Here is a 12038-nt window from a genome sequence, read left to right on the forward strand (position 1 = left end):
GTTCTAAAGATGGGTATACTGTGGTGTAGGAGTATTTCAGTTCTAAAGATGGGTACACTCTGGTGTAAGAGTACTTCAGTTCTAAAGATGGGTACGCTCTGGTGTAAATGTACTTCAGTTCTAAAGATGGGTACACTGTGGTGGAAGAACACTTCAGTTCTAAATATGGGTACACTGATGTAAGAGTACTTCAGTTCTAAAGATGGGTGCGCTCCGGTGTAAGAGTACTTCATTGCTGAAGATGGGTACACTGTGTTGTAAGTATACTTCAGCTCTACAGATGGGTACACTCTGGTGTAAAAGTACTTAATTGTTAAGGATGGGTACACTCTAGTGTAAGAGTACTTCAGTTCTAAAGATGGGTACACTGTGGTGTAAGCGTACTTCAGTTCTAAAGATGGGTACCCTCTGGTGTAAGAGTACTTCAGTTCTAAAGATGGGTACGCTCTGGTGTGAGTGTATTTCAGTTCTAAAGATAGGTATGCTCTGGTGTAAGAGTACTTCAGTTTTAAAGATGGGTATACTGTGGTGTAAGAGTATTTCAGTTCTAAAGATGGGTACACTCTGGTGTAAGAGTACTTCAGTTCTAAAGATGGGTACGCTCTGGTGTAAATGTACTTCAGTTCTAAAGATGGGTACAGTGTGGTGGAAGAATACTTCAGTTCTAAAGATGGGTACACTGATGTGAGAGTACTTCAGTTCTAAAGATGGGTGCGCTCTGGTGTAAGAGTACTTCATTGCTGAAGATGGGTACACTGTGTTGTAAGTATACTTCAGCTCTACAGATGGGTACACTCTGGTGTAAAAGTACTTCATTGCTAAAGATGGGTACACTCTAGTGAAAGAGTACTTCAGTTCTAAAGATGGGTACACTGTGGTGTAAGCGTACTTCAGTTCTAAAGATGGGTACCCTCTTGTGTAGGAGTACTTCAGTTCTAACGATGGGTACGCTCTGGTGTAAATGTACTTCAGTTCTAAAGATGGGTACACTCTGGTGTAAGAGTACTTCAGTGCTAAAGAATGGTACGCTCTGGTGTAAGAGTACTTCAGAGCTAAAGATGGGTACACTCTGGTGTAAGAGTACTTCAGTGCTGAAAATGGGTACACTCTGGTGTAAGAGTACTTCAGTTCTAAAGATGGGTGCGCTCTGGTGTAAGAGTACTTCATTGCTGAAGATGGGTACACTGTGTTGTAAGTATACTTCAGCTCTACAGATGGGTACACTCTGGTGTAAAAGTACTTCATTGCTAAAGATGGGTACACTCTAGTGAAAGAGTACTTCAGTTCTAAAGATGGGTACACTGTGGTGTAAGCGTACTTCAGTTCCGGAAATGGGTACCCTCTTGTGCAGGAGTACTTCAGTTCTAACGATGGGTACGCTCTGGTGTAAATGTACTTCAGTTCTAAAGATGGGTACACTCTGGTTTATGAGTACTTCAGTTCTAAAGATGAGTACGCTCTAGTGTAAGAGTACTTCAGTGCTAAAGATGGGTTCACACTGGTGTAAGAGTATTTCAGTGCTGAAGATGGGTACACTGTGGTATAAGTGTACTTCAGTTCTTTACTTGTAACGTTTAGCATGGTCACTGTGTAACTGTATATCAGTTCATAACTTGTAAAGAAGGGTACACTCTGGTGGAGGTCTTTATCAGTTGTTTAGTTGTAAATATAAATAGGCTCCGGTGTAAGTGTACCTCAGTTCTAAAGATGGTACTATCTGGTGTAAGAGTACTTTAGTTCTAAAGATGGGTAAACTCTGGTGTAAGAGTACTTCAGTTATAAGGTATACTTCAGTTTTAAAGAAGGTTACACTCTGGTGTAGGTGTACTTCAGATCTAAAGATGGGTACACTCTGGTGTAAGAGTACTTCAGTTCTAAAGATGGGTAAACTCTGGTGTAAGAGTACTTCAGTGCTAAAGATGGGTACACTCTGGTATAAGAGTACTTCAGTACTAAAGATGGGTACACTCTGGTGTATGGTGTAAGAGTACTTCAGTTCTAAAGATGGGTACACAGGTGTAAGAGTACTTCAGTTCTAAAGATGGGTAGGCTCTGGTGTAAGAGTACTTAAGTTCTAAAGATGGGTACACTCTGGTGTAAGAGTACTTCAGTTCTAAAGATGGATTAACTCTGGAGTAAGAGTACCTCGGTTCTAAAGATGGGTACTCTCTGGTATAAGAGTACTTCAGTGCTGAAGATGGGTACACTGTGTTGTAAGTGTACTTCAGTTCTAAAGATGGGTACACTGTGGTGTAAGAGTACTTCCGTTCTAAAGATGGGTACACTCAGGTGTTAGAGTACTTCCGTTCTAAAGATGGGTACGCTCTGGTGTGAGTGTATTTCAGTTCTAAAGATAGGTACGCTCTGGTGTAAGAGTACTTCAGTTCTAAAGATGGGTACACTGTGGTGTAAGAGCATTTCAGTTCTAAAGATGGGTACACTCTGATGTAAGAGTACTTCAGTTCTAAAGATGGGTATGCTCTGGTGTAAATGTACTTCAGTTCTAAAGATGGGTACACTGTGGTGGAAGCGTACTTCAGTCCTAAAGATGAGTACACTGATGTAAGAGTACTTCAGTTCTAAAGATGGGTGCGCTCTGGTGTAAGAGTACTTCAGTGCTGAAGATGGGTACACTGTGTTGTAAGAATACTTCAGCTCTACAGAGGGGTACACTCTGGTGTAAAAGTACTTCAGTGCTAAAGATGGGTACACTCTAGTGTAAGAGTACTTCATTTCTGAAGATAGGTACACTGTGGTGTAAGCGTACTTCAGTTCTAAAGATGGGTAAACTCTGGTGTAAGAGTACTTCAGTTCTAAAGATGGGTAAACTCTGGCGTAAGAGTACTTCAGTTCTAAAGATGGGTACACTGTGGTGGAAGAATACTTCAGTTCTAAAGATGGGTACACTGATGTAAGAGTGCTTCAGTTCTAAATATGGGTGCGCTCCGGTGAAAGAGTACTTCATTGTTGAAGATGGGTACACTGTGTTGTAAGTATACTTCAGCTTTACAGATGGGTACACTCTGGTGTAAAAGTACTTAATTGCTAAGAATGGGTACACTCTAGTGTAAGAGTACTTCAGTTCTAAAGATGGGTACACTGTGGTGTAAGCGTACTTCAGTTCTAAAGATGGGTACCCTCTGGTGTAAGAGTACTTCAGTTCTAAAGATGGGTACGCTCTGGTGTGAGTGTATTTCAATTCTAAAGATAGGTATGCTCTGGTGTAAGAGTACTTCAGTTCTAAAGATGGGTACACTGTGGTGTAGGAGTATTTCAGTTCTAAAGATGGGTACACTCTGGTGTAAGAGTACTTCAGTTCTAAAGATGGGTACGCTCTGGTGTAAATGTACTTCAGTTCTAAAGATGGGTACACTGTGGTGGAAGCATACTTCAGTTCTAAAGATGGGTACACTGATGTGAGAGTACTTCAGTTCTAAAGATGGGTGCGCTCTGGTGTAAGAGTACTTCATTGCTGAAGATGGGTACACTGTGTTGTAAGTATACTTCAGCTCTACAGATGGGTACACTCTGGTGTAAAAGTACTTCATTGCTAAAGATGGGTACACTCTAGTGTAAGAGTACTTCAGTTCTAAAGATGGGTACACTGTGGTGTAAGCGTACTTCAGTTCTAAAGATGGGTACCCTCTTGTGTAGGAGTACTTCAGTTCTAACGATGGGTACGCTCTGGTGTAAATGTACTTCAGTTCTAAAGATGGGTACACTCTGGTGTAAGAGTACTTCAGTGCTAAAGAATGGTACGCTCTGGTGCAAGAGTACTTCAGAGCTAAAGATGGGTACACTCTGGTGTAAGAGTACTTCAGTGCTGAAGATGGGTTCACTCTGGTGTAAGAGTACTTCAGTTCTAAAGATGGGTGCGCTCTGGTGTAAGAATACTTCATTGCTGAAGATGGGTACACTGTGTTGTAAGTATACTTCAGCTCTACAGATGGGTACACTCTGGTGTAAAAGTACTTCATTGCTAAAGATGGGTACCCTCTTGTGTAGGAGTACTTCAGTTCTAACGATGGGTAAGCTCTGGTGTAAATGTACTTCAGTTCTAAAGATGGGTACACTCTGGTTTAAGAGTACTTCAGTGCTAAAGATGAGTACGCTCTAGTGTAAGAGTACTTCAGTGCTAAAGATGGGTACACACTGGTGTAAGAGTATTTCAGTGCTGAAGATGGGTACACTGTGGTATAAGTGTACTTCAGTTCTTTACTTGTAACGTTTAGCATGGTCAGGTGTAACTGTATATCAGTTCATAACTTGTAAAGAAGGGTACGCTCTGGTGGAGGTCTTTATCAGTTGTTTAGTTGTAAAGATAAATAGGCTCCGGTGTAAGTGTACCTCAGTTCTAAAGATGGTACTATCTGGTGTAAGAGTACTTTAGTTCTAAAGATGGGTAAACTCTGGTGTAAGAGTACTTCAGTTATAAGGTATACTTCAGTTTTAAAGAAGGTTACAGTCTGGTGTAGGTGTACTTCAGATCTAAAGATGGGTACACTCTGGTGTAAGAGTACTTCAGTTCTAAAGATGGGTAAACTCTGGTGTAAGAGTACTTCAGTTCTAAAGATGGGTAAATTCTGGTGTAAGAGTACTTCAGTGCTAAAGATGGGTACACTCTGGTATAAGAGTACTTCAGTTCTAAAGATGGGTAAACACTGGTGTAAGAGTACTTCAGTACTACAGATGGGTACACTCTGGTGTATGGTGTAAGAGTACTTCAGTACTAAAGATGGGTACACTCTGGTGTATGGTGTAAGAATACTTCAGTTCTAAAGATGGGTACACTCTGGTGTAAGAGTACTTCAGTTCTAAAGATGGGTAGGCTCTGGTGTAAGAGTACTTCAGTTCTAAAGATGGGTACACTCTGGTGTAAGAGTACTTCAGTTCTAAAGATGGATAAACTCTGGAGTAAGAGTACCTCGGTTCTAAAGATGGGTACTCTCTGGTATAAGAGTACTTCAGTGCTGAAGATGGGTACACTGTGTTGTAAGTGTACTTCAGTTCTAAAGATGGGTACACTGTGGTGTAAGAGTACTTCCGTTCTAAAGATGGGTACACTCTGGTGTAAGAGTACTTCAGTTCTAAAGATGGGTAAGCTCTGGTGTGAGTGTATTTCAGTTCTAAAGATAGGTACGCTCTGGTGTAAGAGTACTTCAGTTCTAAAGATGGGTACACTGTGGTGTAAGAGTACCTCAGTTCAAAAGATGGGTACACTCTGGTGTAAGAGTACTTCAGTTCTAAAGATGGGTAAACTCTGGTGTAAGAGTACTTCAGTTCTAAAGATGGGTAAATTCTGGTGTAAGAGTACTTCAGTGCTAAAGATGGGTACACTCTGGTGTAAGAGTACTTCAGTTCTAAAGATGGGTACGCTCTGGTGTAAATGTACTTCAGTTCTAAAGATGGGTACACTGTGGTGGAAGCATACTTCAGTTCTAAAGATGGGTACACTGATGTGAGAGTACTTCAGTTCTAAAGATGGGTGCACTCTGGTGTAAGAGTACTTCATTGCTGAAGATGGGTACACTGTGTTGTAAGTATACTTCAGCTCTACAGATGGGTACACTCTGGTGTAAAAGTACTTCATTGCTAAAGATGGGTACACTCTAGTGTAAGAGTACTTCAGTTCTAAAGATGGGTACACTGTGGTGTAAGCGTACTTCAGTTCTAAAGATGGGTACCCTCTGGTGTAAGAGTACTTCAGTTCTAAAGATGGGTACGCTCTGGTGTGAGTGTATTTCAATTCTAAAGATAGGTATGCTCTGGTGTAAGAGTACTTCAGTTCTAAAGATGGGTACACTGTGGTGTAGGAGTATTTCAGTTCTAAAGATGGGTACACTCTGGTGTAAGAGTACTTCAGTTCTAAAGATGGGTACGCTCTGGTGTAAATGTACTTCAGTTCTAAAGATGGGTACACTGTGGTGGAAGCATACTTCAGTTCTAAAGATGGGTACACTGATGTGAGAGTACTTCAGTTCTAAAGATGGGTGCGCTCTGGTGTAAGAGTACTTCATTGCTGAAGATGGGTACACTGTGTTGTAAGTATACTTCAGCTCTACAGATGGGTACACTCTGGTGTAAAAGTACTTCATTGCTAAAGATGGGTACACTCTAGTGTAAGAGTACTTCAGTTCTAAAGATGGGTAAACTGTGGTGTAAGCGTACTTCAGTTCTAAAGATGGGTACCCTCTTGTGTAGGAGTACTTCAGTTCTAACGATGGGTACGCTCTGGTGTAAATGTACTTCAGTTCTAAAGATGGGTACACTCTGGTGTAAGAGTACTTCAGTGCTAAAGAATGGTACGCTCTGGTGCAAGAGTAGTTCAGAGCTAAAGATGGGTACACTCTGGTGTAAGAGTACTTCAGTGCTGAAGATGGGTTCACTCTGGTGTAAGAGTACTTCAGTTCTAAAGATGGGTGCGCTCTGGTGTAAGAATACTTCATTGCTGAAGATGGGTACACTGTGTTGTAAGTATACTTCAGCTCTACAGATGGGTACACTCTGGTGTAAAAGTACTTCATTGCTAAAGATGGGTACCCTCTTGTGTAGGAGTACTTCAGTTCTAACGATGGGTACGCTCTGGTGTAAATGTACTTCAGTTCTAAAGATGGGTACACTCTGGTTTAAGAGTACTTCAGTGCTAAAGATGAGTACGCTCTAGTGTAAGAGTACTTCAGTGCTAAAGATGGGTACACACTGGTGTAAGAGTATTTCAGTGCTGAAGATGGGTACACTGTGGTATAAGTGTACTTCAGTTCTTTACTTGTAACGTTTAGCATGGTCAGGTGTAACTGTATATCAGTTCATAACTTGTAAAGAAGGGTACGCTCTGGTGGAGGTCTTTATCAGTTGTTTAGTTGTAAAGATAAATAGGCTCCGGTGTAAGTGTACCTCAGTTCTAAAGATGGTACTATCTGGTGTAAGAGTACTTTAGTTCTAAAGATGGGTAAACTCTGGTGTAAGAGTACTTCAGTTATAAGGTATACTTCAGTTTTAAAGAAGGTTACAGTCTGGTGTAGGTGTACTTCAGATCTAAAGATGGGTACACTCTGGTGTAAGAGTACTTCAGTTCTAAAGATGGGTAAACTCTGTTGTAAGAGTACTTCAGTTCTAAAGATGGGTAAATTCTGGTGTAAGAGTACTTCAGTGCTAAAGATGGGTACACTCTGGTATAAGAGTACTTCAGTTCTAAAGATGGGTAAACACTGGTGTAAGAGTACTTCAGTACTACAGATGGGTACACTCTGGTGTATGGTGTAAGAGTACTTCAGTACTAAAGATGGGTACACTCTGGTGTATGGTGTAAGAATACTTCAGTTCTAAAGATGGGTACACTCTGGTGTAAGAGTACTTCAGTTCTAAAGATGGGTAGGCTCTGGTGTAAGAGTACTTCAGTTCTAAAGATGGGTACACTCTGGTGTAAGAGTACTTCAGTTCTAAAGATGGATAAACTCTGGAGTAAGAGTACCTCGGTTCTAAAGATGGGTACTCTCTGGTATAAGAGTACTTCAGTGCTGAAGATGGGTACACTGTGTTGTAAGTGTACTTCAGTTCTAAAGATGGGTACACTGTGGTGTAAGAGTACTTCCGTTCTAAAGATGGGTACACTCTGGTGTAAGAGTACTTCAGTTCTAAAGATGGGTAAGCTCTGGTGTGAGTGTATTTCAGTTCTAAAGATAGGTACGCTCTGGTGTAAGAGTACTTCAGTTCTAAAGATGGGTACACTGTGGTGTAAGAGTACCTCAGTTCAAAAGATGGGTACACTCTGGTGTAAGAGTACTTCAGTTCTAAAGATGGGTAAACTCTGGTGTAAGAGTACTTCAGTTCTAAAGATGGGTAAATTCTGGTGTAAGAGTACTTCAGTGCTAAAGATGGGTACTCTCTGGTGTAAGAGTACTTCAGTTCTAAAGATGGGTACGCTCTGGTGTAAATGTACTTCAGTTCTAAAGATGGGTACACTGTGGTGGAAGCATACTTCAGTTCTAAAGATGGGTACACTGATGTGAGAGTACTTCAGTTCTAAAGATGGGTGCACTCTGGTGTAAGAGTACTTCATTGCTGAAGATGGGTACACTGTGTTGTAAGTATACTTCAGCTCTACAGATGGGTACACTCTGGTGTAAAAGTACTTCATTGCTAAAGATGGGTACACTCTAGTGTAAGAGTACTTCAGTTCTAAAGATGGGTACACTGTGGTGTAAGCGTACTTCAGTTCTAAAGATGGGTACCCTCTTGTGTAGGAGTACTTCAGTTCTAACGATGGGTACGCTCTGGTGTAAATGTACTTCAGTTCTAAAGATGGGTACACTCTGGTGTAAGAGTACTTCAGTGCTAAAGAATGGTACGCTCTGGTGCAAGAGTACTTCAGAGCTAAAGATGGGTACACTCTGGTGTAAGAGTACTTCAGTGCTGAAGATGGGTTCACTCTGGTGTAAGAGTACTTCAGTTCTAAAGATGGGTGCGCTCTGGTGTAAGAATACTTCATTGCTGAAGATGGGTACACTGTGTTGTAAGTATACTTCAGCTCTACAGATGGGTACACTCTGGTGTAAAAGTACTTCATTGCTAAAGATGGGTACCCTCTTGTGTAGGAGTACTTCAGTTCTAACGATGGGTACGCTCTGGTGTAAATGTACTTCAGTTCTAAAGATGGGTACTCTCTGGTTTAAGAGTACTTCAGTGCTAAAGATGAGTACGCTCTAGTGTAAGAGTACTTCAGTGCTAAAGATGGGTACACACTGGTGTAAGAGTATTTCAGTGCTGAAGATGGGTACACTGTGGTATAAGTGTACTTCAGTTCTTTACTTGTAACGTTTAGCATGGTCAGGTGTAACTGTATATCAGTTCATAACTTGTAAAGAAGGGTACGCTCTGGTGGAGGTCTTTATCAGTTGTTTAGTTGTAAAGATAAATAGGGTCCGGTGTAAGTGTACCTCAGTTCTAAAGATGGTACTATCTGGTGTAAGAGTACTTTAGTTCTAAAGATGGGTAAACTCTGGTGTAAGAGTACTTCAGTTATAAGGTATACTTCAGTTTTAAAGAAGGTTACAGTCTGGTGTAGGTGTAATTCAGATCTAAAGATGGGTACACTCTGGTGTAAGAGTACTTCAGTTCTAAAGATGGGTAAACTCTGGTGTAAGAGTACTTCAGTTCTAAAGATGGGTAAATTCTGGTGTAAGAGTACTTCATTGCTAAAGATGGGTACACTCTGGTATAAGAGTACTTCAGTTCTAAAGATGGGTAAACACTGGTGTAAGAGTACTTCAGTACTACAGATGGGTACACTCTGGTGTATGGTGTAAGAGTACTTCAGTACTAAAGATGGGTACACTCTGGTGTATGGTGTAAGAATACTTCAGTTCTAAAGATGGGTACACTCTGGTGTAAGAGTACTTCAGTTCTAAAGATGGGTAGGCTCTGGTGTAAGAGTACTTCAGTTCTAAAGATGGGTACACTCTGGTGTAAGAGTACTTCAGTTCTAAAGATGGATAAACTCTGGAGTAAGAGTACCTCGGTTCTAAAGATGGGTACTCTCTGGTATAAGAGTACTTCAGTGCTGAAGATGGGTACACTGTGTTGTAAGTGTACTTCAGTTCTAAAGATGGGTACACTGTGGTGTAAGAGTACTTCCGTTCTAAAGATGGGTACACTCTGGTGTAAGAGTACTTCAGTTCTAAAGATGGGTAAGCTCTGGTGTGAGTGTATTTCAGTTCTAAAGATAGGTACGCTCTGGTGTAAGAGTACTTCAGTTCTAAAGATGGGTACACTGTGGTGTAAGAGTACCTCAGTTCAAAAGATGGGTACACTCTGGTGTAAGAGTACTTCAGTTCTAAAGATGGGTAAACTCTGGTGTAAGAGTACTTCAGTTCTAAAGATGGGTAAATTCTGGTGTAAGAGTACTTCAGTGCTAAAGATGGGTACACTCTGGTATAAGAGTACTTCAGTTCTAAAGATGGGTAAACTCTGGTGTAAGAGTACTTCAGTACTAAAGATGGGTACACTCTGGTGTATGGTGTAAGAGTACTTCAGTTCTAAAGATGGGTACACTCTGGTGTAAGAGTACTTCAGTTCTAAAGATGGGTGGGCTCTGGTGTAAGAGTACTTCAGTTCTAAAGATGGATACACTCTGGTGTAAGAGTACTTCAGTTCTAAAGATGGATAAACTCTGGAGTAAGAGTACCTTGGTTCTAAAGATGGGTACTCTCTGGTATAAGAGTACTTCAGTGCTGAAGATGGGTACACTGTGTTGTTAGTGTACTTCAGTTCTAAAGATGGGTACACTGTGGTGTAAGAGTACTTCCGTTCTAAAGATGGGTACACTCTGGTGTAAGAGTACTTCAGTTCTAAAGATGGGTACGCTCTGGTGTGAGTGTATTTCAGTTCTAAAGATAGGTACGCTCTGGTGTAAGAGTACTTCAGTTCTAAAGATGGGTACACTGTGGTGTAAGAGTATTTCAGTTCTAAAGATGGGTACACTCTGATGTAAGAGTACTTCAGTTCTAAAGATGGGTACGCTCTGGTGTAAATGTACTTCAGTTCTAAAGATGGGTACACTGTAGTGGAAGCGTACTTCAGTCCTAAAGATGAGTACACTGATGTAAGAGTACTTCAGTTCTAAAGATGGGTGCGCTCTGGTGTAAGAGTACTTCAGTGCTGAAGATGGGTACACTGTGTTGTAAGAATACTTCAGCTCTACAGAGGTACACTCTGGTGTAAAAGTACTTCAGTGCTAAAGATGGGTACACTGTACTGTAAGAGCACTTCAGTTCTAAAGATAGGTACACTGTGGTGTAAGCGTACTTCAGTTCTAAAGATGGGTAAACTCTGGTGTAAGAGTACTTCAGTTCTAAAGATGGGTAAACTCTGGTGTAGGAGTACTTCAGTTCTAAAGATGGGTAAACTCTGGTGTAAGAGTACTTCAGTGCTAAACATGGGTACGCTCTGGTGTAAATGTACTTCAGTTCTAAAGATGGGTATATTCTGGTGTAAGAGTACTTCAGTGCTAAAGTTGGTTACACTCTGGTGTAAGAGTACTTCTGTGCTGAAGATGGGTACACTCTGGTGTAAGAGTACTTCAGTTCTAAAGATGGGTACGCTCTGGTGTAAATGTACTTCAGTTCTAAAGGTGGGTACACTCTGGTGTAAGAGTACTTCAGTGCTGAAGATTGGCATGCTCTGGTGTAAGAGTGCTTCAGTGCTAAAGATGGGTACGCTCTAGTGTAAGAGTACTTCAGTGCTAAAGATAGGTACACATTGGTTTAAGAGTATTTCAGTGCTGCAGATGGGTAAACTGTGGTATAAGTGTACTTAAGGTCTTTACTTGTAACGTTTAGCATGGTCAGGTGTAACTGTATATCAGTTCATAACTTGTAAAGAAGGGTACGCTCTGGTGGAGGTCTTTATCAGTTGTTTAGTTGTAAAGATAAATAGGCTCTGGTGTCAGTGTACCTCAGTTCTAAAGATGGTATGATATGGTGTAAGAGTACTTTAGTTCTAAAGATGGGTAAACTCTGGTGTAAGAGTACTTCAGTTATAAGGTGAACTTCAGTTTTAAAGAAGGTTAGACACTGGTGTAGGTGTACTTCAGTTCTAAAGATGGGTACACTCTGGTGTAAGAGTACTTTGGTTCTAAAGATGGGTACACTGTGGTGTAAGTGTACTTCAGTTCTAATGATGAGTACAATCTGGTGTAAGAGTACTTCAGTTCTAAAGAAGGGTAAACTCTGGTGTAAGAGTACTTCAGTTCTAAAGATGGGTAAGCTCTGGTGTAAGAGTACTTCAGTTCTAAAGATGGGTAAGCTCTGGTGTAAGAGTACTTCAGTTCTAAAGAAGGTCACACTCTGGTGTACGTATACTTCAGTTCTAAAGATGGATTCACTCTGGTGTAAAAGTACTTCAGTTTTAAAGATGGGTACACTGTGATGTAAGTGTACTTCAGTTCTAAAGATGGCTACACTTTAGTGTATGGTGTAAGAGTATTTCAGTTCTAAAGATGGGTACACTCTGGTGTAGGAGTACTTCAGTTCTTAAGATGG

This window comes from Pleurodeles waltl, chromosome 5 (genome assembly GCF_031143425.1).
Source record: "Pleurodeles waltl isolate 20211129_DDA chromosome 5, aPleWal1.hap1.20221129, whole genome shotgun sequence".
Taxonomy (NCBI): Eukaryota; Metazoa; Chordata; class Amphibia; order Caudata; family Salamandridae; genus Pleurodeles; species Pleurodeles waltl.